Here is a 26,711-nt window from a genome sequence, read left to right as displayed (position 1 = left end):
CAGTCAGGCCTCTTTAAAATCTTCAATCAGACTGAGGTCTGCAGGTCTGCCTCCAGAGGTATAGACAGATGTATCTCTCAGCAGGTCCCTGGATGGGTAGGACTTCTCCTGCACTGCAGTTGGGAGGGGCTAGAATGGGATTTGCAGGCTACTTTAAGATTTGCAGTGAGATCAAGATCTATAGGTATGCTTCCAGGGGTATAGATGGGAGTGGGGGCCATCCTCCTTTTGGTGCAGAGAAAAGAAGGTTCTGGTCTTTGTATATAATAACTTTAAATGAAAATACTGCTTCCTACTTATAAGTCAGGTAAGGAAGTGCTCAAATTTCTCTCTCCTTGTCTAGACCTTCCCAGTTTCCATGGATCATCATCTATCCAGGACCATTATCTGCCATGTCCATTATCAAACAGTGTTCAGACATGCATTGTTTGAACATGTGCAGCAAATGTCTGCTAAGTCATACAAGGAAGACTGAAATAAGTCTGTGCCCATAGAACTGCTCTATTTTGACTTTCAGTTCCCACTATCTGTAGCCTCAGTACACAATTGGATTTGTTTGTATATTATTTCTGCTGCAAAACATAATTCATTAAATAATGAGCCAGAGTGAAGAAAGTCAGTTCAGGATGACTCTTGTTTATGCAGGAGTGAGAAATTAACAACAGGAGTCTTTAACACAGATCCCAGTGTTGGTACCTTAGGTCCCAAGTATTTTCTGCCATAGGATTATAAAACAAATCTGTATTCTCTTCCCTTCTTTTTTTCTTCTGCTCCTCCTCCAAAAAGAATGACATGAAAGAATGGTTGCCCGCCAGGCGCGGTGGCTCACACCTGTAATCCCAGCACTTTGGGAGGCAGAAGGCGGGCAGACCACGAGGTCAGGAGATCAAGACCATTCTGGCTAACACGGTGAAACCCCATCTCTACTAAAAAATACAAAAAAAAAAAAAAATTAGCCAAGCGTGGTGGTGGGTGCCTGTAGTCCCAGCTACTGGGGAGGCTGAGGCAGGAGAATGCATGAACCCAGGAGGCAGAGCTTGCAGTGAGCTGAGATCGCGCCACTGCACTCCAGCCTGGGCAACAGAGCAAGACTCTGTCTCAAAAAAAAAAAATGGTTGCTGAAAGAGTGGACAAACATAGAGTCTTTATAAGGTCTGCTACCTTCAACTTTGTTACCTTTTGTTGTCAGCTTTGTTAGCTGACTTAATAAGGCAATCTAAGAGAGACAGAAAAAGAGAACCCCTATGAACTAGTGAATCAAATAAGAGAGATGAAAAAAATTATACAACTGGTGGTTCGGAAAATGAGGTGTACTCAAATAATGGGCATGCTGCATGCCATCTAAAATGGTTTGTCTTTTTTTCCTAGTGATTCTTGGTCATTGGTAAGTTCCACTTTTACATTTGAACTACAAATCCTACATAATTCCATCAATAATATCTTAATTACTACCTGTTTTAATAATAATGCCAGTATAAATTTGTTTAGTACTCTGTCTACTTTCAGGGCCCTTCTGGATATATAATCAGTTTGAAACCTCATACTAACCGTGTGTAATCAGTCAGGCTTTATCATTTTACAGAGGAGGATATGGTCACACCCTGGTTAAGTAGGTGACCCAGCAAGTTGATAACATTTCTTGGAAGAGTAAGATAATGCTAGTAATCATAGTTTGATTTCAAAATTAATTTTTTGTTTAATCTGTGATGATTCAAAACAAAGCAACAATAACCAAAAATGCTAGAGATAGATACCATATCACAGGCTCTATAGAACATGTTACTTTTAAAATGTTATTCTTCTTTATGATCAACATTTAGTTTTTATTACTGTTGGGCTATCATACTTCTTGTTAACCAATAATATAGGCATAAATTAGATCAAAAATAGCATTAATATTTCTATTAGTTAAAATTTAGGCGTTCTTTTTGTTTTAAAGGCAAACTATAGGAAAAATTTGGACATTTCTAATCTAAAGGTAACCCCTCATAGAAATAAATGCAGGATGTATAATTATTCCCCACAAAGGTACAGGTAAGAACACAAACCATATAGTTCAAAAACTGCCGTAAAATAGCATTTAAAAATCAGAAGCCAAGAGCAAAGCATAGGAGAAAGCCTATCCATATCAGTTACAACAGTAAATGTAAATAAGATGAAAAAATATGTAAGATATAAATTCTTGGCCGGGCTCAGTGGCTCACGCCTGTAATCCCAGCACTTTGGGAGGCCGAGACAGGCAGATCACCTGAGGTCAGAAGTTCCAGACCAGCCTGGCCAACATGGTGAAACCCCCTCTGTACTAAAAATACAAAAATTAGTTCAGCGTGGTGATGCATGCCTGTAGTCCCAAATACTCAGGAGGCTGAAGCAAGAGAATCACTTGAACCTGGAAAGCAAAGGTTGCAGTAAGCCGAGATCATGCCACTGCACTCCAACCTGAGCGACAGAGAGAGACTCCATCTCAAAAAAAAAAAAAAACAAAAAAAACCAAACCTCAAAATAGTAAAAAAAAAAAAAGTCTCAAAATAGTCAACAAACAAAATCCATCTGTATGATATTAATAAGAGATTCACAAAGACTAAAAGTAAACAGGCTAAGTATAATCAAATACAAACAATGAAAACAAATGTCACAATATTAATGATAAAAATAAAGTATAAGGTGAAAGATATGAAATGGGTGTGTCATGTCAGGAGTATCAGGGTTTGATGGAAAGAGAACATACACCTACTGTAAGGTTAAATTCAGTTTCTTATTTTATCATCCAAGAACACATGATCTCATGGCAAGCAAAGTGGCCTTTCAGGGTTGGCACAAACATGGCATGTGACATCACCACTCCTTCAGCCTCAGAATCCCTAACAGGACCAGCCCCTGATTGCCTGATCTCTGCAAAGTAGAGGGTTGCTCTTTGCTACCCATTAAATTCAGCGTTCACACCCCCATTCTGGAGGAATGCCGTTCATGCACTTCTGTTTAAAGGAACGCTGACCAAATTCAGCTTTAACATACCCACCTTCTTAGCTGGGAAGAGAAAGCAGAGCCAGAGCTGGGGGACCTTGAAAGAGTCTCTGCCTCCAGCTCTTTACTGTTCCAGAAAGCCCGTTTTTTTTCTTCACAGGGATAGTAGAGTCATTTCATGCCAGTCCATGGTGGAATTTATAGTGAAGATCTAATTGTCATGACCTTAATGTATGTAATAATGTTGACTCAAAGTTATAGTCAACTTACTAGAAATAAAAAGCAAAGACAAAAGTATAGTAAAAAGATATCTTCACTTGCTTCTTGACAGATATGAACACAGAAATAAGTACAGAGAGAATTTGGATAAAGTTGATGTAACAGATAATAAAGGAATCATTGAGCACTCACCATGGGCTGTTATTTTCTCTCTTTTACAGATGAGGAAACAAGGCACAGAGTAGGGAGGAACGTGCCTAAGCAGGCTGGTTAATAGACCATGCTTTTAACCACTTGCTCTCTTACCTTTAAATAGGATGAGCATAACTTAGTCTAAACCAGAACACTGTGATAGTTAAAGGGAGTGGTATTGATGTCAGGACAACAGGTGTAGAGTATTCCATCTCACCAGGCCATATTGTCCTCCCAGCTGTAAACACATTTTTTTGTCCAACAAACAGAACACATCTTTTCCATTGCTTGTGAAACATTTACAAAAATTGTTCATAGGAAAAACTTCTATAATTTTCATAAGGCAGAAATTGCATAGCCCTTACTCTCTGATCCCAGTGCAATTATTGTACAATGCATCATACCAGTCATCCAAAGGTGGAATACCATAGTTATCCTAATATCAAAAAAGTATTTGACAAAGGTCAACCTTTATTCTCAATTATTTAACAGTTTCAAGTTAGTAAACTAAGAATGTTATTCATTGCCATTTGCCCTCATTCTCAATTATTTAACAATTTTGAGTAAACTAAGAATGTTATTCATTGCCATTAGGGGGCCTAATGGATATCATAGATCTCCCTAGCTGAGATCAAAACAAAAATGTAGATGTAAAGCAGGTGTAGATAAAAATAGACATACAATGTAGAATAGCATAAATATAAATATCTAATATGTGTATACATGTAAGTAGTGTGGATAAAAGTGCCACCTTTGCCTGTAATACCAGCACTTTGGGAAGCCAAGGGGGCAGGAGGATTACTTGAGTCCAGGAGTTCAGGACCAGCCTGGGCAACATAGTGAGGATCCCCATCTCTACAAAAAATAAAAAATTAGCTGGGCTTGGTGCATGCCTGTAGTCCTAGCTCTTTTGGAGGCTGAGGTCAGATGATTGCTTGAGCCTGGGAGTTCAAGGCTGCAGTGAGCCATGATTATGGCACTGCACTCAGCTTGGGCAACAGAACGAGACCTTGTCTCAAAAAAAACAAGGGCCGGCGGGCGCGGTGTCTCACGCCTGTAATCCCAGCACTTTGGGAGGCCGAGGTGGGCGGATCATTTGAGGTCAGGAGTTCAAGACCAGCCTGGCCAACATGGCAAAACCCCATCTCTACCAAAAATACAAACATTAGCCAGGCGTGGTGGCCGGCACCTGTAATCCCAGCTACTCACGAGGCTGAGGCAGGAGAATCGCTTGAACTCAGGAAGCGGAGGTTGCAGTGAGCCGAGATGACGCCACTGTGCTCCAGCCTGGGTGACAGCTCAAGACCCTGTCTCAAAAAAAAAAAAAAACACACAAGTGCCACCTTTGTTAGCAACAAAACTTGAATTTGAGATCATGGTTTAGATTTATGAGCCATGTGGACTTGTGTGTTAGTTTTCTGTGGCTTCTGTAGCAAATTATCACAAATTTGGTGGCTTAAAACAACAGAAATTCATTCTCACAGTTTTGGAAGTCAGAAGTCTGAAATCAAGATGTCAGCACAACTGCACTCGCTCTGGAGGTTGTAGGAGAGAATGTATTGTTTGCTTCTTCCAACTTCTGGCTGTCAACATGCCTGGTTGGGACCACATCACTCCTGTCTGCTTCTTTTTCACGTTGTTGTCTTCTCTTCTGTTTGTCTTAAATCTCCTTCTGCCTTTGTCCTATAAGGATATTTGTCATTGGATTTAGGGCCCACCCAGATAATCCAGGATAATCTTCTTATCTCAAAATCCTTAATTTAATTACATCTGCAAAGACCCTTTTTCCAAATAAGGTAACATTCACAGGTTCTGGGGATTAAAATAAGGACATATCTTTGTGGGGGCTACCATTCAACCCATTACAACTTGTGATTACCATGAACCCTTAATTAGAAAGACCTTTAAAATCAGTGTCAATGTGGAGCCTTGTGGTCGAGAGATTGTGTGCTCTCTGCAAGGAGGTTAGTCCAAAGGAGGGAAGAGGCAGAACTGAGATGTTCATGCACAGGTCGTTCTAGATGCACTGACCAGAGAAGTTACTACTTCTCCCAGTAAGGTGAGTGAATGGGCAGAAAGGCCCTCAGTGTTACAGAAACCTGGAAGAAGTAAAAATAAATGTTTCTGCTAAATTGCTATAATTACATGTATATACACATACGGGCTATTTGTCTTTATTTTAATTGACTATTAAAGTAAACGTACAAGTTGTAAAATAAGAAATAGCTTTAATTTTTTTTTAAATTATACTTTAAGTTCTAGGGTACATGGGCACAACGTGCAGGTTTGTTACATATGTATACATGTGCCATGTTGGTGTGCTGCACCCGTTAACTCTTCATTTATATTAGGTATATCTCCTAATGCTTTCCCTCCCCCCTCCCCCCACCCTACAACAGGCCCTGGTGTGTGATGTTCCCCTTCCTGTGTCCAAGTGTTCTCATTGTTCAATTCCCACCTATGAGTGAGAACATGTGGTGTTTGGTTTTTTTGTTCTTGCGATAGTTTGCTGAGAATGATGGTTTCCAGCTTCATCCATGTCCCTACGAAGGACATGAAATCATCCTTTTTTATGGCTGCATAGTATTCCATGGTGTATATGAGAAATAGTTGAAATTTTTATTAATAAAAAGGTAATTTTTAATGTATTTCCTTTTAACTGCTGTAAGAACCTTATTCAGAAAGGCATAATAGCCTATTTAATAACATATAAACAGTATATTTATTGTGGATTCAAACATGAGAAAGTTATAGAGGAAAACAAATGATAACCACAAAATTCAGGATAGTGATTACCTCTGAGGAGTTCCTGAGAGAGAAGGGTGCGGGATTGAAGAGGAACTTCAGAGGTGATAGAATGTTTTTTTCTAACAGGAGCAGTGAGTACACAGGTGTTCATGATACCAGTATTTTATCAGTAGAGGGCTTGTTAAAACAGTGCTGGATGGCACCCCATGGGGTGTCTAATGTAGTAGATTGGGATGGGGCCCAAGAATTTCCATTTCTAACAAGTTCACTGTTGATGCCAGTTCTGCTGGTGTGAGGACAGCACTTCTTATACATTTTATAAATTATCTTTTATATCCATTCACTGTTGTTAAAAAAAATTTTTGTAGAAAGAGTATAAAAAGCAAAGTCTGTTTTTTTAACTCCCTGCTCTGGGATAAGGGTGGATTTGCTTTTACTTAGTAGTCACAGAGAGGTAGGTGCCTTCCCAGTAGAGCTAGCATAGTTAAAGGTACAGATTCCAGAGTTAAACTGCTTATGTTCGAATCTTGGCCCCACCATATTATAGGTTGTATGACCTTGGGCAAGGGTTTTAATCTCTCTATCCCTCAGTTTTCTCATCTTTAACAATATCTATCTCGTTGGGTTGCAGTGAAGATCAAATGAGTCAATATAGGTAAAGCCCTTGGTGTGGTACCTGGCCGATTAGGAAGGGCCAGTTGCTGCTATTAGGTTGGTGCAAAAGTAATTGTGGTTTTTGCCGTATTACTCTAAGGTATTAGACTTACTCCCTGGGGGTTTCCATCCTGGAGGTGCTATTGAGTGTATTTATTCCTTGCTCTCCAGAGAGGACCTCCTGCCATAGTCAGGTTCCCCATAAGAAGCCACTGGTCTTTCTTTGCCTCTAGCTGCTTCTTTTCTTGCTAATAGAGAAATAGGTACTTGGAGGAAGTAATATTCTTTGAAACCTTCATATTTCACCTTGAAGTTTTTCTTATTGATTATTATAATATATTAGGCTTTTAAACCAACTGAGAAGTGGAGACTCCTCCAAATAGTGTAATGAGAGGTTTTGATCTTTATTGCCCTGGATGTTAAGCCATAGTGAAGATTGTGATAATGTTTCTCCTGGTAACAGATGCTCTCTAAAATTTTCAAGGAGTGAGTTACTTGATTTTTCAGTCAGTTCCAAAAAAGCTTTTGTAGACAGAAGCAGAATTGTTTCTCCAGCTCTGTAACTCATGCTTTTAATTTCTGCCGAATTGGTGGTGTACCTTCAGTGAGAACTTGATTAGTGAACAGCCCATTCCTATTTCCTCTCTGAGTGCAGTTTTTATACTAATCCTGGCTCACAGACAAATGTATGCATCTGGTTTCCTCATTGACATCTGGCTAACTTAAGTCTGGCTATCTCCTTTAAGGCATGAACCCTAATTCCCAGACTTTCTCCATCTGCCACTTCCTGTGTGGCCCTTTGTATACTTGAAATAAAATGAATTAAAGTAGTTCATTTCTACCTTTGAGTATTGATTAGACATTGATTAAGCATTGTCCTCTGATATGAAATTAAATACTTGAGGAAATCAAATCTGCTTTGTGAAAGTATAAACATTTTTATTTACTTATTCATGGTTGATTGCATGTGCCTAACATTATAAAAATTAAGTGTATACTAACCCATTCTTTGGTTTCTGGGTGTATTAAAGTGTGAAAGAATGGTGAGATACCGGTGGCATTTTTACAAATTCTCATCAAGAGTGAGAAGAAGAGCTATCTTGAAATGGTTGGGGGTGGGGTGGGGAGAGTGAGAGGAAGAGGAATAGTAGGAGGGACTTTGGGCTGTACATCAGGGAGCTGAGACTCAGATCCCTATAGGGTCTAAATGGTATGTATTGTTTTCTCCTCTAGATTTCTAAAATTTCTTTTACCTTTAATATTCTGTAATTAAAGACATCATCCAAACCTTCAAGGAGTTAATGGTCTGATTGGGAAAACCAAACATAATTATAATACAAGATAAATAAATGATAAAATAGAAGTAAAAATAAAGTTTCACAAGAATAAACATGAAGGAGCAGTTTATACCAGGCTCCTACTCATTCTTAGAGTAGGAGGTTATACATAAGCAAGGGTTATAGATTGGAATGCCTCACACAGCAGTGGGGTAGGGTTGGAGACATTGTATAAACTCACGTCTAGCTTAATATAGGCACATACAGTTACATATTAAAAGATTTTAAATATGTTCACATACATACGTTAGTATACACACAAATATTTCCTCACTTTGTCAGCTGAGAGGGCCTACAGGAAACACTCCAATTGCAATGACCATACCTAGAGCCTAGATCTTGGTTTCTAATATCATTTTCAAACAAACAAAAAAATACAGGCCAGGGGTGGTGTCTCATGCCTGTAATTCCAGCACTTTGGGAGGCCAAGGTGGGCAGATTACCTAAGGTCAGGAGTTCGAGACCAGCCTGGCCAACATGGCAAAACCCTGTCTCTACTAAAAATAACAAAAATTAGCCGGCCAAGGTGGCAGGTGCCTGTAATCCCAGCTACTTGGGAGTCTGAGGCAGGAGAATCGCTTGAACCTGGGAGGCAGAAATTGCAGTGAGCCAAGATCGTGCCATTGCACTCCAGCCTGGGCAACAAGAGCAAAAGTCTGCTTCGAAACAAAATAAAAAAGAAAGAAAAAAAACCAGGGCTCTTTAGATAAATGGCTGAGTCTAGGACTAGATTAGGTAATATACAAAATGATCCTGGAGCAGAAAGTACCAGAAAGCAAAGACGTGCTCAAAAATTTTTTTAAATTTTAGAAGATCCACAGTGGTGGGAGTATATCAAAGGAACATTGAAGCCAACTGAAAGAACTTCCAATAGCCAAAATTGGAACAATTTTAGCAAAAAAAAAAAAAAATACTGAATTTTAACCCAAAGTATAAGATAAATATCTGTGAGTCAATACTTGAATAAATATGATGGAATAAATAACTGAGGGAGAAGAAACAAATCTCTTATGTAGAAGAATTTCAAGTAACGTATGTATATAGATACTCAACCATCAAGGAGGTGGAGCATAATTCCCCACTCCTTAAGTGTGAGATGTGCGTACTGACCTCTTTCTAAAAAGAACAGTGTGGAAAGGGGGTTGAGGGAAACTACGGTAAAGAAACCTGACAGGCACTACTTCAACCAGATAACCAGGGATAACATCAGCAGGCATAAGTCATGCTGATAGTATGTACCCTTGATATGATATGATGAGACTGAGATTTCATCTCTGTGATCTTCCTCCTCAAAACACATTACTTCTAATCATGGAAAAAATATGGGAACAATCCCAGTTGAAAACTCTACAAAATACCTGATTATTACTTCGCAAAACTGTCAATTTTACCTAAAATGAGAAAAGTTTGAGAAACTGTCACAGTCAAAGAAACCTAAAGAGACTTGATACCTCAATGTAATATGGTACCTGGATGCAGAAAAAAGATATTAGGTTGAAACTAAGAAAATCTGAAAAATTTGAATAAAGTATGGACTTAACTAATAATAAATTATCAGTATTGGTTCATTAATTATGACAAAGGTACCATAAAATAAAGTGTTAATAATAGGAGAAATTGGGTGCAGGATATGTGGGACCTCTCTATAATATCTTTGCAATTTTTCTGTGACCCTAAAACACTTATAAAGAGTGCAAATAAATAGGAAATGAACATCCAACATTCTTTCTGTACTAAGGAGCAGAGGTCCCTTTCTTAAATATAATGGTCAAGTAGGCATTTAATAAGTAGCCTGCAAGCACCAAGTAATGAACTCTGTAAAGATCAAACAAAATGTACGTTCAGAGTTTCCATTGTATATTTTGAGGCTTTGCTTTCTTGTTCTAAGATAGTAAAACTTCTAAGTGTCAGCTAACTGCATGCTCTCTCTCTCAGGGTAATTGATATGGCTTGGCTCTGTGTCCCCACCCAAATCTCATCTTGTAGCTCCCATAATTCCCATGTGTTGTGGGAGGGACCCGGTGGGAGATAATTGAATCATGGGGGCGGGTCTTTCCCATGCTGTTCTCATGATAGTGAATGGGTCTCATGAGATCTGATGGTTTTAAAAAAAGGGAGCTTCTCTGCACAAGCCCTTTTTTTTGCTTGCTGCATACATGCATACATGTAAGACGTGATTTGCTCCTCCTTGCCTTCCACCATGATTGTGAGGCCTCCCCAGCCATGTGTAACTGTGCGTCCAGTTAAACCTCTTTCTTTTGTATATTGCCTAGTTTTGGGTATGTCTTTATCAGCAGTGTGAAAATGGACTAATACAATAAATTGGTACCAGTAGAGTCAGGCACTGCTGAAAAGATACCTAAAAATATGGAAGCAACTTTGGAACTGGGTAACAGGCAGAGGAACAGTTTGGAGGGCTCAGAAGAAGACAGGAAAATGTGGGAAAGTTTGAAACTTCCTGTAGACTTGTTGAATGGCTGTGCTCAAAATGCTGATAGCGATATGGACAATAAGGTCCAGGCTGAGTTGGTATCAGATGGAAATGGGGAACTTGTTGGTAACTGGAGCAAAGATGACTTTTGTTATGTTTTAGCAAAGAGACCAGCAGCATTTTGCCCCTGTCATAGAGATTTGTGGAACATTGAACTTGAGAGAGATAATTTAGGGTATCTGGTGGAGGAAATTTCTAAGCAGCAAAGCATTCAAGAGGTGACTTGGGTGCTGTTAAAGGCATTCAGTTTTATAAGGGAAGCAGAGCACAAAAGCTTGGAAAATTCGCAGCCTAACAATGCAATAGAAAAAATCCCATTCTCTGAGGAGAAATTCAAGATGGCTGCATAAATTTGCATAAGTAATGAGGAGCCGAATGTTAATCCCCAAGACAATGGGGAAAATGTCTCCAGGGCATGTCAGAGATCTTCATGGCAGCCCCTCCCATCACAGGCCTGGAGGCCTAGGAGGAAAAAGTGGTTTCGTGGGCCAGGTCGAGGGTTCCCCACGCTGTGTGCAGCCTAGGACACCTACTTGGTGCCCTGCATCTCAGCTGCTCCAGCTGTGGCTGAAAGGGGCCAATGTAGAGCTTGGGCCGTGGCTTCAAAGGATGCAAGCCTCAAGCCTTGGCAGCTTCCACATTGTGTTGAGCCTGCCAGCGCACAGAAGTCAAGAATTGGAGTTTGGGAACCTCCACCTAGATTTCAGAGGATGTATGGAAATGCCTGGATGCCCAGGCAGAAGTTTTCTTCAGGGGCAGGGCTCTCATGGAGAACCTCTGCTAGGGCAGTGCAGAAGGGAAATGTAGGTTCAGAGCCCCCACACAGAGTCCCTACTGGGGCACTGCCTAGTGGAGCTGTGAGAAGAGAGCCACCATCCTCTAGATCCCAGAATGGTAGATCCACAGACAGCTTGCACCCTCCTCCTGGAAAAGCCACAGATGCTCAACACCAGCCTGTGAAAGCAGCCAGGAGAGGGGCCATACCCTGCAAAGCCACAGGGGGTGGAGCTGCCCAAGACTATGGGAAACTACCTCTTGCATCAGCATGACCTGGATGTGAGACATGAAGTCAAAGGAGATCATTTTGGAGCTGTAAGATTTGACTGCCTCACTGGATTTCAGACTTGCATGGGGCCTGTAGCCCCTTTGTTTTGGCCAGAGTCTCCCATTTGGAATGGCTGTATTTACCCAAAGCCTGTACCCCCATTATATCTAGGAAGTAACTAACTTGCTTGTGATTTTACAGACTCATAGGTGGAAGGGACTTGCTTTGGCACAGATGAGACCTTGGACTGTGGACTTTTGAGTTAATGCTAAAATGAGTTGAGACTTTGGGGGACTGTTGGGATGGCATGGTTGGTTTTGAAATGTGAAGATATGAGATTTTGGAGGAGCCAAGGATAGAATGATATGGTTTGGCTCTGTGTCCCCACCCAAATCTCATCTTGTAGCTCTCATAATTCCCACATATTGTGTGAGGGACCCGGTGGGAGATGATTGAATCATAGGGGCAGGTCTTTCTTGTGCTGTTCTCATGAATGGGTCTCTTGAGATCTGATGGTTTTAAAAAACGGGAGTTTCTCTGCACAAGCTTTTTTTTTTTTTTTTTTGCCTGCTGCCATACTTGTAAGATATGACTTGCTCCTCCTTGCCTTCCACCATGATTGTGAGGCCTCCCCAGCCACATGAAACTGTGAGTCCAATTAACCTCTTTCTTTTGTAAATTGCCCAGTTTGGGGTATGTCTTTATCAGCAGCGTGAAAACAGACTAATACAGTGACTATAGTACAGAATGATTTCTCAAGATGTGCCTTCATGTAATATGATTGTGGTAGAGAATGTGGGCAGAGTGGGCATTAGTAACTTACAAGCTATTAGAGGAAAGAGCTAGACTCAGGATGAACAATGGAGCCTTCCTTTCTTTATCTGTTCCCTAGAGAAATGCTCAACATAGTCTTTTGTGCTCCTTTTTTCTCATTTGTATTTTAAACTATTTTCATTTTTTAAAGTTTCTTCATAAGATGCCCTCATATCTTGGAGGCACGTTAGTACCAAGTGGAAAGCAGAGAATTAATGTTATTCTAAGAGTAAATGAAGTTTATTAAATATGCTAAACATTGTAAGGCTAAAACAATATTATTTAAGTAGGTTTCACTGAAGACAGCATGGGTTAAACATAGTAATTGTTTTTTAAAATGATGTAGGTTTTATTTTATTTCTACAAATGTATGAGGTACATGAGGAATTTCATTACATGTATATAATGCATAGTGGTCAAGTCAGGGTATTTAGGATGTCCACCACACAAGTGCAATACATTTTTGTTAAATATAGTGAATCTACTCAACTCTCAAACATTGAATTTTATCCTCCTTACTGTGTGTTTGTATCCTTTAATCCAGTTGTCTTCATCAGCTTTCTCCCTGCTACTCACTCCTCCCAGCTTCTGTTATTTATCTTTCCATTCTGTACATCCATGTGATCAAATGTTTTAGTTCCCACATGTAAGTGAGAAAAGTGCCTCATTTCATTTAAAACAATGACCTCTGGTTCTATCCATGTTACTAAAGGTAACATGATTTTATTCTTTTCAATGGCTGAATAGTATTTTGTGTCGGAGGATGTGGGGGTGTGGGTGTGTGTATCACATTTTCTTTTCTTATCAGTTCTTTCATTGAACACTTAGATTGATTCCATATCTTTGCTATTGTGAATAGTGCTGCAATAAACATGTGAGTTCAGATATCCCTTTGATATATTGATTTCTTTTTCTTTGGGTAGACAGTCAGTAGTGGGATTGCTGGATCAAATGATAATTCTGTTTTTAGTTTTTTGAGAAATCTCCATACTGTTTTCCATAGTGGCTGTACTAGTTTACATTCCCACCAGTAGTGTATAAGAGTTCCCTTTTCTCTGCATCCATGCAAACATCTGTTATTTTTTTCTTTTTCTGACTGGGATAAAATGATAGCTCATTGTGGTTTTGATTTACATTTGCCTGATGATTAGTGATGTTGAACATTTTTACATTTATCTGTTGACCATTTGTATGTTTTCTTTTGAGAAATTCTGTTCAGATTCTTTGCTCACTATTTTTTTTATTTCAATAGTTTTTGAGATACAGGTGGTTTTGGGTTACGTGGATGAATTATATAGTGGTGAAGTCAGATTTTTGTGCACCCATCACCTGAGTAGTGTACATTGTATCCAATGTGTAGATTTTTTATTCCTCATCTCTCTCCCACCCTCCCCTTTCTGAGTCTCTAAAGTTCATTATATTACTCCTTATGCCTTTGCATACCAAAGCTTAGGTCCCACTTATAAGTAAGAACATACAGTATTTGGTTTCTCATTCCTGAGTTACTTCACTTACAATAAGGGCTTTAGCTCCATCCAAGTTTCTGCAAAAGACATTATTTCATTTCTTTTTTAGCCAAGTAGTATCCCATGGTGTATATATACTACATTTTCTTTACCCACTCATTGGTTTATGGGCACTTAGGTTGGTTCCATATCTTTGCAGTTGTTAATTGTACTGCAATAAACTTACATACGCAGGTGTCTTTTTGGTATATTGACTTCTTTTCCTCTGGGTAAATACCCAGTTGTGGAATTTTTTGATGAAATGGTAGATCTACTTTTAGTTCTTTAAGACATCCCCATACTGTTTTCCATAGAAGTTGTACTAATCCCACCAGCAGTGTATAAGCATTCCCTTTTCACCACATTCCAGAAAGGCTTTCAATAGGTACACTCACACCCAGCTCACATGGGAGAAGCCTCAAATGTGTCTGCAGTGGTGATGAGGGGGAAAAGATGTATCCTTCTCAGGACGCTTCACAAGCGCAAGGGCTTTCTGACTGTTGGGGTACAGCCACAGACTTTCCCCACTAAGCCCAGCACTTCAACTGTGCCTCTGCTGAAGGAAACTTCCCACCATTGGAAAAATCTGAGACTCAAGGCCTGCCATCTGGATTCTTTTGTCCCAGAGGGTATTCCCTTGATGTGATGTACTCCCCCTTTCCTTAAGAGTAGGAGTCCCTTAGAGCCAGATTGCTGTGAATGCTACTGCTCTCTGGGTCTAGCTGCCCAGTGGGACTGCCATACTGCAGGCTGGTGCTGGTGAACCTATGCAAGAGATCCAGTGATATGACCTGTCCTTAAGTCTCCCACTAGCAGCTATCAGCACCAGCCCTGATAGGGGTGGCAGAGGAGTGATGTAAACTCTGTGAGATTCCTTGGTTATAAATAGCCTTAGCGTGTTGACTTTCTCAGATGCCAGTTATAGTAGTAACGAACTGGTCACTGGGACAGGCTCAGGACCTCCTGGTTAGCCGGGGTGGTGCAGGCAATGGTAATACCTGAGGTAACATACAAGTTTTCTCCTTTCTGGACACAGTGTTATTCTATCTGCAGATTCTGCAATGAACTATGTCATTTGGCCTCCCAGCTAGGAGATGGCACTAGGAAAAGAGCACCACTTGCTGTAGTAGCAGTGGGATTTGTGCTTGCCTTATGTTACCCAGGAGAGGTATTCTGGTTTCTCAGGTGAGGGGTGGGGCTAGAGAGCTCCCAAAAGTTTCTGTTCTTTGTGTTATGCTACCAGGGTGGATGGAGGGACAAAGCCAGGTGGGAGCTGGGTCAGGTAGGTCCACACCCTGGCTCTCCACTTGCAGGGCAAGCACTGGCCTCTATGGAGATCACAGAGATCTCTGTGGAGATCACCACCTCTGCGGGTGGTTTACTGGCCACTGAGGTAATGTTCCATGGAGGAAGGTTGCTGCCTCTGCTGCACAGAAGAGATTGCAGAGGGAATGGAAAGTAGTAGGTGAGAGTAAGCCCTACCCAGCTCTCACACAGTTGGCAAGGCAGGTCTCACACCTGCAGTGATCCATTAGTAGCAGCTAGCTAAGTTCCAGGCTGTCTACACTCAGAACTCGAAACTGCCCCAGGCTATAAATCTTCCCTGTGGAGACAGCAATCAGGGCTTTCACACTATACCCCTCCCAGTCCACTCCCACAAAGCTGGGGCATTTGGCTCCTGCACTCCTAGCTACAGCACACTTCCCGCTTGTCCCCTGGTTCTGGGCAAGGGAGTTTATCTCCACTCAAGATTATATCACAAATTTCAGTTGGGAGCATCTGTTAACCTGAGACTACTGCCTGAGTTACCTAGCAGACTTCTGTGAGGTCCCCTGTGATGTAGAATGAGGAATGGCTTCGCTTGGTCCAAGCTGAAGACTGGGAATGCTCACAAGGCTCTTTCCCTGCTGCTCCTACTTTTATATTCTTCACTACTCCCTAAATCAGTTCCAGCGCTGGGTAGGATTAAGGCCTTCCCCTGTGGGCTGAATTGCCAGTTTCCCAGTGGTGTTGTATATCCTAGAGGCAGTGTCTCCCCACCTCACACTCTGGGGATTTGGTGTCAATTATACCTGCCTCATGATAGAATTTGCAGCTTGCCACTTCTTTTAAAGGGCCTGTGGTTTCTTTAAGCTTCCCTGTTCAGTTCTTGTGTTGCTTCTCGAAAAAAAGTTCAGTGTGAATCTCTACGCACTATTGTCTTTCCAAGTGGAAGAGACATGCTGACACTACCTCCAATCTGCCATCTTGGGAGGAAAAAATACAAAAACTCTTTGCCCACTTTTTATGGGATTATTAGCTTGTTTTTCCTGCTGAGTTGTTTGAGTTCCTTGTCGACTCTGAATATTAGTCCCTTGTTGTATAAGTAGTTTGGAAATATTCGTCCCTTGTTGTACAAGTAGTTTGGAAATATTTTTCCCATTCAACAGGTTGTCTGTTTACTCAGGTTTGCTTCTGGTTTGCTAGAGTAAACAGACAACCTGTTGAAAGGGAAAAATATTTCCAAACTACTTACACAACATCCCCTTTTGCTGTGCAGAAGCTTTTTAGTTTAATATACTACCAGTTGTCTATTTTTGTTTGTGTTGCCTTTGGAGATCTTAAACTTTTTGCCTAGACCAATGTCCAGCAGCGTTTTCCCTAGGTTTTCAAACTTCTATTATGTTTATAGTTTCAGGTCTTATGTTTAAGTCTTTAATCCATTATGAGTTGATTTTTTTGGTATATGGTGAGAAATAGGGGTCCTGTTGCATTCTTCTGCTTGTTCCAAAAAAATTGAAGAGGACAGAACTCTCTGTAACTCATCCTACAAGATCATCACCACCCTGATAGCAAAACCAGGTAATAACTCCACAAGAAAAAAAGAAAACTAACAGGTCAATATCCCTGATAAACACAGATGCCAATGCCTCACAATTCAGCCCACAGAGGAAGGCCTTAACCCCACCCAGCACTAGAACTATTTAGGGAGTGGTGAAGAATAAAAAAGTAGGAGCAGCAGAGAAAGAACTTTGTGAGCATTCCCAGTCTTCAGCTTGGATCAAGGGAAACCATTCCTCATTCTACATCACAGGAGACCTCACAGAAGTCTGCTAGCTAACTCAGGCAGCAGTCATAGGTTGAGAGAAGCTCCCATCTGAAATTTGTGATGTAATCTTGAGTGGGGATGAATTCTCTTGGCGAGAACCAGGGGCAAATGGGAAGTGAGCAGTAGTTACAAGTGCAGGAGTCAGGTGCCCAGCCTTGTGGTCATTCCCAGTCTCCAGCTTGAACCAAGGGAAGCCATTCCTGATTCTGCATCACAGGGGACTTCACAGAAGTCTACTAGCTAACTCAGGCTATCTCATCCAACTTGGATGCCTGTTAGTTTTTTTCTCTTGCCTGATTGCTCTGGCTAGGACTTTCAGTACAGTATTGAATAGGAGTGGTGAAGGTGGATAACTTTGTCTTGTTCCAGTTCTTAGAGGATAGGCTTTCAGATATTTCCCTATTCAGTGTGATGGTAGTTACAGGTTTGTTGTATGTGGCCTTTATTATTTTCAGATATGCTCTTTCTATGCCTAGTTTTGTGAGAGTTTTTGTCATGAAGGGATGTTGAATTGTATCAAATTTTCTTCTACATTTGTTGAGATAATCATATGATTTTTGTCCTTTATTCTGTTGATTTGATGTATCATGTTTATTGATTTACTTATGTTGAACCATTTTTGAATCCCTGGTATAAATGCAACTTGATCATAATGTATTAACTTTTTGATTGGCTCTTAGATTGGGTTTGCTAGTATTTTGTTTAGGATGTTAGCATCTGTGTTTACCAGGGATATTGGCATATAGTTTTTGTTGTTGTTGTTGCGTTCTTACCTGGTTTTGGTATCAGAGTAGTGATGATCTTGTAGGATGAGTTAGAGAGAATTCTGTCCTCTTCAATTTTTGAAGTAGTTTCAAGACAATTGGTATTAGTTCTTTTTATGTTTGGTAGAATTTGGCTGTGTATCCATCTGGTTCTGAGCTTTTCTTTCTCAGGAGGCTTTTTAATTACTGATATAATCTTGCTATGCATTATTGGTCTGTTCAGGGTTTTTCTTTCTTTCCAATTCAATCTTGATAGGTTGTAGGTTTCCAGGAATTTATTTATTTTCTCTAGGTGTTTCAGTTTGTCAGCATATAGTTGTTTATAATAGTCTCTAATGATTCTTTGCATTTCTGTAGTATCAGTTGTAGTGTCTTCTTTGTTTTTTCTGATTTTGTTTATTTGGGGCTTCTCTCTTTTTTTTTTTTTTTCTTGGTTAGTCTAGCTAGCAGTTTATCAGTTTTATCTTTTTGAAGAACCAACTTTTCATTTTGTTGATCCTTTGTTTTGTTTTTCTTCAGTCTCTATTTCATTTTGCTCTTTTCTTCTGCTAATTTTGGGTTTCGTTTGTTCTTGCTTTTTTAGTTCCTTGAGATACATTGTTAGATTGTTAATTTGTAATCTGTCAACTATTTTATGTAGGCATTTATTACTATAAAATTCCCTCTTAGCACTGCTTTTACTATGTCCTACAGGTTTTGGTATGTTGTGTTCCTGTTTTCGTTTATTTTGAGATTTTTTTTTATTTCCATCTTAATGTCCTTGTTGACCCAGTGGTCATTTAGGAGTATGTTGTTTAATTTATATGTATTTATATAGTTTCCAAAGTTCCTCTTGGCTTTGATTTCTAGTTTTATTCCATTGCGGTTTGAGAAGATACTTGATATGATTTTGATTTTTTTAAGTGAGTTGAGGCTTGTTTTGTGGCCTAACATTTGGTCTATACTGGAGAATGTTCTTTGTGCTGATGAAAAGAATGTATATTCTGCAGTCGTTGGGTAGAATGTTCTGAAATGTCAGTTAGCTCCATTGGGTCTAAAGTGCAACTTAAATCCAATGTTTCTTTGTTGATTTTTTTGTCTAGATTATCTAGATTTTTTTGTCTAGATGCTGAGAGTGGAATGTTGAAGTCCCCAACTATTATTGTTTTGCAGTTTATCTCTCTCTTTAGCTTTAATGATATTTTCTTTATGAATCCAGGTGTTCCAATGTTGGTTACATATATATTTAGAATTTTTTATCATCTTGCTGGATTGATCCCTTTATCATTATATAATGACCTTGTTTGTTTCTTTTTACTGTTCTTGACTTAAAGTCTGTTTTCTCTAGTATAAATATAGTTATCCCTACTCGCTTTTGGTTTCTATTTGCAGAGAATATCTTGTTTTCATTTCTTTATTTTCATTTTCAGTCTGTATGTGTCTTTACTGCTAAGGTGAATATCTTTTTTTTTTTGAGACAGAGTCTCGCTCTGTCACCAGGCTGGAGTGCAATGGTGCGATCTCGGTTCACTGCAACCTCTGCCTCCTGAGTTCAAGTGATTCTCTTGCCTCAGCCTCCCAAGTAGCTGGGACTACAGGCATGCGCCACCACACCCAGCTAATTTTTTTGTATTTTTAGTAGAGACGGGGTTTCACCATGTTGGCCAGGATGGTCTCGATCTCTTGACCTCATGATCCGCCCACCTTGGCCTCCCAAAGTGCTGGGATTACAGGCATGAGCCACTGCGCCTGGCCCGAGTTTTTTGTAAACAGCAAATGGATTGTGGGTTTTTAAAAATCCATTCAGCCATTCTGTATCTGCAAAGTGGAAAATTTAATCTATTTATGATCAGTGTCATTATTGATATGTGGTGCTTTGTTTCTGTCATTTATTAATTGTTTTCTGACTTTTTTATATAATTGGTTCCTTTTTCTTTTACTGGTTGTTGTGGTTTGCTGGACTTCTGCAATGGTACCATTTAAGTTCTTTCTCTTTCTCCGTGTGATTATTTTGCCAAAGAGATTTATATTTTTGTGTGTTTTCTTTTCTTTTTTTGTTTTTTTGAGACAGAGTCTTGCTCTGTCACCCAGGCTGGAGTGCAGTGGTGAGATCTCGGCTCACTGCAGCCTCCACTTCCTGGGTTCAAGTGATTCTCCTGCCACAGCCTCCCAAGTAGCTGGGATTACAGATGCGTGCCGTCCCACTCAGCTAATTTTTTTGTATTTTTAGTGGAGATGGGATTTCACCATGTTGGCCAGGCTAGTCTCAAACTCCTGACCTCAGGTGATCTGCCCGCCTCGGCCTCCCAAAGTTCTGGGATTACAGGCCTGAGCCACTGTGCCTGGCCATTTTGTGTATTTTCATCTTGGTAAATGTCATCCTTTGACTTCCAGATTTAGGACTCTCATGAGAATTTTTTTGTAGGGCCAGTCCAGGAGCAATGAATTCCCTTAGCATTTGCTTGTCTGGAAAAGATTTTATTTCTCTTTCACTTATGAAGGATAATTTTGTGTGTATAGCATTCTTAGCTGTCAGATTTTTTTTCTTTTATTCTTCCTTTTTTTTTTGTTTTTTTTGTTTTTTTTGAGACAAGGTCTCACTCTGTCACCCAGGTGGGAGTGTAGTGGTGTAAATACAGCTCACTGCAGCCTCAACTTCCCAGGCTCAAGCAATCTTCCTGCCTCAGCCTCCCATGTTGCTAAGACTTCAGGCACACTTCACCATGCCCAGCTAATTTTTCTTTTTTCGAAGATTGGTTCTTCTCATGCTGCGTAGGCTGTTCTCAAACACCTGGACTCAAGTAGGCCTCCTGCCTCAGCCTCCCAAAGTGCTGTGATTACAGGCATTAGCCACTGCATTTGGCCAGACTTTTTTCTTTTAGTTATTTAAATATATTATCCCATTCTCTTCTGGCCTCTGAATATGTGAATAGTTGATTATCTCTTGCTGTTTTTGGGATTTCCTCTTCATCTTTGATTTTAAGCAGTCTAACTATAATGTGCTGTGGAGACGACCTTTTTGCATTGTATTTTCCTGGGGATTGCTGAGTCTCTTGTATCTGAAATGTCTAAATCTCTTGCTAGACTTGAGGTGTTTTCATTTTTGTTTGGTTAAATACATTTTCCAATCCTGTCTTTGTCTCTTTGAACTTGTGGATATTGATAATTTTAATATTTAATTGTCACAAAGGCTTTTCTCAGTCTTTTTTATTCCTTTTTCTTTATTTTTATCTGACAGGATTATTTCAAAAGATTTGTATTCATGTTCTGAGATTCTTCTGCCTATTCTAGTCTATTGCAGAAGCTTTCAACTGTAATTTGTAGTTCCTATAGTGAATTCTTCAATTGCAGAATTTCTATCTGGTACTTTAAAAAACTATGTCTTTGGTAAATTTCTCATTCATATCCTGAATTGTTTTTCTGAATTCGCTTGTATTTCACTGAGCTTCTGTAAAATCAAAATTTTGAATTCTTTATCTGGGATTTCAAAAATTTCTTGGATTAAGATCTATTTTTGGATACTTATTATGTTCCTTTGGAAGTGTCACATTTCCTTGCTTTTTCATGTTTCCTGTGTCATTACATTGAAATCTGTGCATCTGGAGTAACAGTCACTTCTTCCTGTTTTTGAATTTACTTTAGTAGGGAAAGAGCTTTTCCTAAAGATGTATCTATGGTGTTGGTTGGGTAGGGTACTTTGGCTTTGACTCTGGTGTGTGCAGTAGTGTCATCTCTGTATGATTTCTTTGGCTGTAAACAGCATTAGTGGCATCTGTGATTTTCTGGATAGGTTGTGGTACAGTTGTTAGTTAAGCCTGTGGGGAAGTTGTGCTGGGGACTAGGATGCCAGGTGGGCCAGTGATAGTGTCACTGGGCAGTGTACACTGGCAGCCATGTTGGCAATTATTGGTGGGTCAGTTGGTGGGCCTCCACATGGCTTGCTCAGATGCTGGTAGTGGCAGTGGTGGATTGTACAAGTGGGCAGATTCTCAGGTTCCTGGGCAGCTACATGGCATGAATGATAGCAGTAGCGGTAGTGGGACAACTCTCTGGGTCCTGAGTGATGTGTGTTGATGTAGATGGTGGCTCTAATGGGCTGGGTAGCCCAGTCTCCAGGAACTCGGGTGGCACGTGCAGGCAGGTGCCAGATGAGGTGATAGCAGCCAGGAGTTTAGGGGAAGTACTCAGGTGCCCAAAGTGGTTGGGTTGGGTATTTGCCAGGACCCTGGTCTGTGTTCTCTGTCACAGAGCAGAGAGTGAAGCTGGACTAGGTAGGCTCGTTCTCAGACCTTCGAATGGTGAGAACAGCACCAGCCGTCATGGACAGGGCACTCCGCAGGCCCCAGGTGGAGTGCTCAGGTGAGGGGTGTTAGCAGCTGTGCTAACACCCTGTCACAATAGAGGGTGGGGTCATTCTCGGTGACCAGAGCCTGGGCCAGCGGGTGGGAATGCACATTCCTCACACCCTAGTCCCAATGGGGCTTGCTCCCTGGCCCTGGCAGGGGTAGCCCACCTCAGCTGCAGGAGCCCCACCCAGCTGGTGATCAAGTCCCAGAGGCAAATTTTACCCCACTTGCATCCCAGTCTCCATCCTGGTGGCACTCGCTTCTCAGAACCAGCAGCTTCACCCCATGCCTTGCTTGCTCCTTAGCTCTGGCTGTAGTTATGCTTCCAGCATACTCCCCAGTCCCAGTAGCGACAGCTTGAGTTTCTGTCATGCCTCAGTCCTGGCACTACTGGGCTGCAGGACAGCAAGCAGTCTGCCAAAGGCTACGTTTCAAAATGATGCCTTGCTCCTCAGACACTTCAGGGATGAGATGTCAGGGGAAGTTGGAGAAGCAAATAGACTCAGGAAAGTTATCCACCTCTTGGTGAACCTGCTTCTGCACCTTGCACACCTGCCGAACTGCTTAACCACAGGTGCTTTTCACTCTGTTCTCTTTACCTCCTTGTTCTGAGATTCAGGAACAATTCTTTGAACACCATTTGCGAGGTGACAAAACCCAGCAGGGAAGAGCAGACGGGTCTGGCCTCATTTTCCCGCTTCCAGGATGTCCCAACATCTTCCTAGGGATCTCCCACTAACTTCAAGTCAAAGAGTGACAGAGACTACAACAGAGCCACTTGGGCCTCTTAGAGCAGAGGATACAGAGCAGTGGGGTTCCTTTTGAATGTGATATTATTTATCATTCACTGACAGGTCATTTGTAGCTTCACCAAAAAAAAAAAAAAAAAGGGAAAGGGAGGGATGGAGCTAGTGAGACTATGACTAATACAATCTGTGTGCATTTCTGTGGGTTTGAAAACCCACTTGCTCTTTATACTAATTCAAACTAAGGAATTGTGAGTAAGAATAGCTTTAGAAGGTGCACATCTAGGCTGTGCGTAGTGGCTCACGCCTGTAATCCTAGCACTTTGGGAGGCTGAGTCAGGCGGATCACTTGAGGTCAGGGGTTCAAGACCAGCCTGGACAACATGGTGAAAGCCTGTCTCTACTAAAAATACAAAAATTAGCCAGGTGTGGCAGCGGGTGCCTGTAATCCCAGCTACTCAGGAGGCTGAGGCATGAGAATCGCTTGAAACCAGGGAGGTGGAGGTTGCAGTGACCCGAAGTTGTGCCATTGCACTCCAGCCTGGGCAACAGAGGGAGACTCCGACTCAATAAAAGAAAAAAAAGAAAAAGAAGGTGCACATCTATCACCACAGTATGAGGTTTAAGGATTTAGAAAGCAATTTTACCTAAATATGCCTTTAATAACTACATCAGGTATAACATGAGGATGCTGCAAAAAGAATGGAAGAGTAAGATAAAGAGGCATAAAATGATGAAGACTCTTATGGGGTTAGGACTAAAGAGAATAATTTTAAAAACTGAACAATTGGTCCAGGTGTGGTGGCTCATGACTGTAATCTTAGCACTTTGAGAGGCTAAGGTGGGAGGATCGTTTGAGTTCAGGAGTTTGAGACCAGCCTGGGCAACATGGTGAAACCTTATCTCTACAAAAAAAAAAAAAGACAAAAATTAGCTCGGCATGGTGGTGTGTGCCTGTGGTCCCAGGTACTCTGGAGACTGAGGTGGGGGATCACCTGAGCCTGGGGAGGTGAAGCCTGCAGTGAGCAGTGATTGTACCACTGCACTCCAGCCTGGGCGACAGTGAGACCCTGTATAGATCAGTCGATAGACAGATAGAAAGAAAGAATTCATTGTTAACAGCATATAGTATTTGAAAGCAAGTGCTGTATTAAGAGAATAAAAAGAAGCCTTGGTAATTGAAGGTAAATTGATGCCTTTGTAACAATAACTTGGCAGTTCTGCAAAGCTAAATCTTTTTTATAGCCAGTCATGAGTAGACTGCAAAATTTCGAGAGTTCACTCTTGGCAGTCTGCAAATGAATGTGCATGACATTTGATTTCAAACAATCTTTCCTTTGGAGCTACCAGGAGTTTCTTTCAAGCATACTTCCAGCCACTGGTGCTCCCATCCTCCTTGACTCTAATAGGCACAAATATGGCCATTCATTTTTCCTTTACTTTCCCCAGAAATGTGATTGTTTTCACTGCTCTTTTACTGTTTTCCTCTTAAGATAAATCTAGTAATGATTTCATAGGATGACCGTAATGCAGAATGTTTTCCTCAATATCTGCCTTTAGTGTAATGTAATTCTGATGCAGAATGATGGCAAAGTTTTAATTAGCAACATTTAAGCTATAAGAACCAATTGACCTTGGCAATTATTCCATTTATTTATTCAACAAATATTATATTAAGCACTTATTATGTGCTACAAGTTTTGCTACGTGGTGGAGATGATTAGCAAGACACAGTCCTTATCATCTAAGGACTTGCAGTCGAGTGAAGTGACAGATAGGTGCCCTAAAATATAATAGGTATTCTTCTAGAAATCAGAATTCAGTGAAGACCCAAAAGAAGTAGTGGTCAGGTCTAAGGTAGGGATGTTGAGAATGGAGAATAATAGAGCAAGCTGGAAAGGATTCATAGAAAAGGCAATATTGAACTGAATCCTTTAAAAAAAAAAAAAAAGACGGGGAAAGAAAGGCAAGAAATACAATTTAATAAAGTAGAGTCTGTGTAGGCTTTTTCAATGTAAAAGAGATCTGGAGAGGTCAGAGAGGACCCTGATGAGACTGCCTTAAGTGACTTGCTGAAAAGTTTGACCTCTAACCTGTGACGGGCATTAAGAAGGGTAGCCATGTGACCAAATTGACATTCTGGAAAGCAAGATGTGTAAAAGGCCCATTAGAAGATTATTATAGTGGTCCAGAAGAGAGATGATAATGACCAAACCAAGACAATGAAGAGGAGAGGTCAAATGTGAGATTTTATGATTGCAAAATCTGTAGGATATGGTGAATGCTGGAAGGGTATAGTGAACTACTGAGTTCTTCTCAGTGAGAGGGCATCTCTGGGTACAGCCAGGTTGGGGAGAAATGAATTTTCTTGGCCATGTAGATCAGGAGCTTAGGATGAGTCTGGGCTGGAGGCAATGCTTTGGAGCTTGGCAGCCTCTGGCAGTGGTTGAAGCTATGGGAATGGGTGAGATTGCCCAGGAAGGCTTGTAGGGTAAGAAGGAAATGGGCTGAAGGCAGAGCTGTGAAGGTCACAAATACGTAAGGGGTATGCAAGGGGAGAGGAATGGCAGGAACAGGCTGTCAGTTGTCTAGCAAATGAATTGTATGTGTTGGGTGGAGGGGTAGACGTGAGTGAAATAATACAGATTGCCACTGTTGGTATGACTAACAAAGCTCCAGCTCCACCATACCACCAAGGTACCAGTGAGTATTTTATTGGAGAAAAACTGAAATTACCCCATCCATTTGGGGAGGTAATTTTCAAGGCTTTAATTTCCTGCTAAGTTGCTAAATCACAAGAGATTGTTTTAAAGGATACTCTTCCCTCTTTACTTGTTTGGAAGAAATTCTATAGGCAGAAAGTTATTCTGAGAGCCCTGGGCTGTGAGAACCTCCTTTAACCATTCATCACAACAGCTCTGAGTAAATGAGATATATTTTTATGGCCAAGGAGTCCAAAGAGCCACTGACTGGGTAACAATTAATGAAGCTAGTAACTGACCTCCTTTATCTCTGAGTGGCCTCTATTCCAACCCTTTTTATTTAGACACCTGAAATGCTTCATACTATTGGATGGCACATTCTATAACTCTTACTGGGGTCTCCTCCTGGAAGTGGCCATGCTGAACTGGACACATCTGAGTAATCCATGGAAAGTTCCATGGGTTCTCCTTTTTGCATGGGTCCTGTTTTCTGGGATAGGTAGATCCATACCTTCCTAACCAACAGGGGACAGGGTAGAACCAGGGCTGTGGGAACTCCCTAAGTGTCAAATGGAATTTTCAAGAGATTACCCTCATCTTTTTCCAACTGTTTTATCAAGGTGTCTGTACTAGGATAAGGAATTCCTAGTCTCTGTTCCTAAACTTTGTTCCAAATGGTTATGTGGTTGCAGTTCTCCGGGAATTGGCCTTTAGAAGGAAGACACTAAAACATCAGAATGTAAGAGAAATGCACTGTTATTCCTCCATTATTTTGTCTCAATCCCATAGTTCCTAGGAAGGAGCTTTATTCCTAGGAAGAAATTTTATTCTTACACATTTAGGCATCCAGCTTTGTCTGCTAAGTCCTCCTTCCCCCTGACCACAGAAGACTTCGTGGTAAATCAAGCCCACTGCTCTCACAAGCTTTTCTTAACTTGGTCTGGTTAAAACATAGCTTCATGCAAATAGTATCAACATTGCTTTTATCTTAGCAGGGCTTTCCATTGCGGCCAGTCATAATGACAGTTGTATGACAGTAAAAAACCAATGCCGTAGCAGTTTCTAAACAGTAGTACTTGTTGAGAGGAGATGTTTTTCCTCTATCAGGAACTTTCTTT

At 40.8% G+C, this 26,711-nt stretch overlaps 1 protein-coding gene across 11 annotated transcripts in view; it reads left to right on the top strand.

Annotated features, from left to right (window-relative positions):
* Positions 1 to 26,711, top strand: part of DOCK3 (dedicator of cytokinesis 3) — a 735,525-nt gene that overhangs the window by 517,337 nt on the left and 191,477 nt on the right. The window lies entirely within an intron of this gene.

Source organism: Pongo abelii, chromosome 2 (assembly GCF_028885655.2).
Source record: "Pongo abelii isolate AG06213 chromosome 2, NHGRI_mPonAbe1-v2.0_pri, whole genome shotgun sequence".
Lineage (NCBI taxonomy): Eukaryota > Metazoa > Chordata > Mammalia > Primates > Hominidae > Pongo > Pongo abelii.
This window is presented reverse-complemented; position numbering and strand designations above follow the sequence as displayed.